Below are 3,085 nucleotides of genomic sequence, written 5' to 3' on the forward strand. Positions count from 1 at the left end.
CTTCTCCTTGCCTCTCCGAGGTCCACATCTACTCTATAAGCATTCCCCATACTTTCAGATTATATCACTTGGCCTCTCCAGGTAGCAGCTGGGGAAGCCATCAGACAGTTGGCAGGCACCACAGCACATGCCTGGCTCCACGGCAATGGCAACAATGCACTAAAGCTGTTTCTGAGCCATGTCAAGCCAGAAAGCAAGTGACAGGCATATCTCCGTGGAGGTGATTACTGAATACCATACATCAGGGTACAGCCCTCCAAGAATATCTGAATTAAAAAAAAAAGAATTATAACCTATATCTCTACAGGCCTTCTGGAGAATAGTCAACTATTAAGATAGATCATCTTGTGTGCAGTGTAGAATCAAGAGGCCCTGGAATGAAATGAAGGATGTCCCTTCACTTTAATGCTGGTGGCTTACTACCACCAGACAACTTCTAACAGGATCAGCATTTGGCACCTGGTATTAATCCACCCTGCAACAATCCATTTTTCAATCTATCCCCCTTAATCCTGTCTACATTTCATCTTCTTTCTTATCTGTCCACACGACTATCAGATTCTACTCTTTGACTGTAACATTAGATCTTAATAACCCATTAGAACAGATCCAAAAACATTTACGACTACATGAGGAAATAAACTTTTCTTCTTCATTGCAAAGGTGGAAGGAGGTAGAGGGTACAAATATATTTCTTCTTTGAAGTTTACAAATTATGATATGGAAAAATCAGAACCCAATTAAAAATAGCTAGCAAATTTATGGAAATATATTCAATTTCAGAAGTAATAAGGGATATGCAAATACAAAAATATATACTTATATTTTTTGCCCAAAAGTTTGCTGACAATTATGTCAGGAGCATATGCTGAGATGGGCATACTTATTTGTGAGGATGCAAAATATTAAAGCATTTCTGGAAGAATTTGGCAGCATACATCCAATTTAAATAGACAAATCCAAGATTATCAAATAAGCACATGTATATATGTGAGTGTTTATATGCGTGTGTGTGTTTGTGTGTGTGTGTATATATATATATATATATATATATATTATATATATATATATATTTATTTATTTATTTATTCAATCATGTAATATTGATAAAATAAATTGAAATATCCTATATAGCCATTGCTAGGTGAATGGTTATAAGTATCATACTTTGGAAAACTACTAAACATGCAGCAATTTATAATAATGGAATAGATCTATATGACTCAATATGGAAAATTTCCGGGAAAAATGGTGATGTGCTAAAAGCAATTTAAAGTAAATTTAGAACTCTATTTGGGTTAAAAAAATGCAGCACTTCATTTAGCAAAAAACAGGAAAAAAATCCCATTTATTTGAGTGATTAAACACATATGATTGTGTATATTTAGGATAGAAAGAGTTATAGAGAAATTTTATATTATATAATATGTTTTATATCCTTTTTATAATAAATATAAATTTATGTATTATTTATAGAATATTAAAACTGATTAAATACAAAAATATTAGAATAGAAATAATGCCATGTACACTCTTGGCAGCTATAAAGTTATAACAAGATATTAGATATTTTGTCCTTTTGTAAGTTTATGAAAATAAGAATATTGAGGTAACCACTTGCTGATAATGCTTTGTATTTATGAAGAAAAAATAAATCCTCTAGGGGAATGTCTTGGGAAATAGTAAACTTCTCTATCAAACAAATATAATTTTTAATTTTCATTGTTTCATTAAATGTGTTTGTTCAAAATAAAGGTTACATTAAAATTTAAAGTAAGTATTAAGTATACAGATGTATGGTTAAATAAACTTGTATTTCTGGGAGAATGGCAAATGAGATATAATTCATTTTATATATCACTGGATTTTATTGGTCAATAATTCATTTAAGATATGTATTTCTATGTCTGAGAGTAATTGGCTGAAAGTTTTGCTTTCTTGAAATGTCCTTGTTCGTTTCAAGGTTACTCTGGCCTCATAATTCAAGTGGTCATTTCTCTCATCTTTTCCTACCTTCTGTGTTTGTATAAGTTCCTATTATTTCTCCCTTAATGTTTGGTGATGTCATTAACAAAGTCACACTAGACTGGAAATTTCTTTGTTGTAAGATTTTTAAGTTGTTGATTTATTTTTTATAGATGAATGAGTGTTCAGATTTTCTTCTTCTTGTGTCCTTATTTTGTTAGTTTTTAAAAGAATTTTTTAATGTCATAAAATTTTAAATTTGTTGCCATAAAATTGTTTCTGTTCACTATTATTTAATGTATGAAAGTGTGATAATATTGTTTTTCCATTCTTCATATTGCGATTTGTACCTTCTCTTCTAACTTTATTTTTTTCATTTTATTTATTTATTTATTTATTTTTAGGCGAGGCAACCCTTTGTTGACCTCATAGATTGCAAGGACCTTGTCAGCATACAAGCCCTTATTTTTTATTTTTTTATGCCTACAGCACCTGGTGCTCCTAAGTGGTCTCTCATCCACGTACTAACCAGGCTCGACCCTGCTTAGTTTCCAAGATCAGATGGGATCCAGCTTGTTGAGGGTGGCATGGCCGTAGACTCTCCCAACTTTTCAAAAATCAATTGTGTTCTTCTTTTTAAGGAAGAACTCCTCACTGAATTTCTATATTTCATTTGTTTTCAATGTCATTAATTTCTGTTCTTGTTATTCCTTCCTTTGGCTTTCTATAATTTTAATATGCTTCATATTTTAACTTCTTGAAATAGATATAAACATCACTGATTTTCAGCATTTCTTCTTTTACATTATATATACCTAAAATTATACATTTCCTTTTAAGGATACCTTTGATAAATCAAACAAGATTTGCTAGGACATTCCTTTATTAACATTCAATTAGAAATATTTCATAATTTTTGTGGTGATTTTTTGTGAATTTTCTAACATTTGGCATTTTGTGGTTATTCTAGTTACTGATTTGTACATAATTCCACAGTGATCAGAAAATACATTTTCTATTATTTTGTTCTTTAGATATTTATTGACTTGATATATATCTTATGGAAAATATTTTATATAAGTTTGAAAACATGTTTTACCATGGCCTACTACTGGATCAA

At 30.4% G+C, this 3,085-nt stretch overlaps 1 pseudogene; it reads right to left on the reverse strand.

The window, feature by feature from the left end:
• Positions 1-2,445: 2,445 nt before the first annotated feature.
• Positions 2,446-2,564, reverse strand: LOC120587870 (uncharacterized; annotated as a pseudogene).
• Positions 2,565-3,085: the final 521 nt, after the last annotated feature.

This window comes from Pteropus medius, unplaced genomic scaffold (genome assembly GCF_902729225.1).
Source record: "Pteropus medius unplaced genomic scaffold, Ma_sr-lr_union100, whole genome shotgun sequence".
In the NCBI taxonomy this organism is placed as follows: Eukaryota; Metazoa; Chordata; class Mammalia; order Chiroptera; family Pteropodidae; genus Pteropus; species Pteropus medius.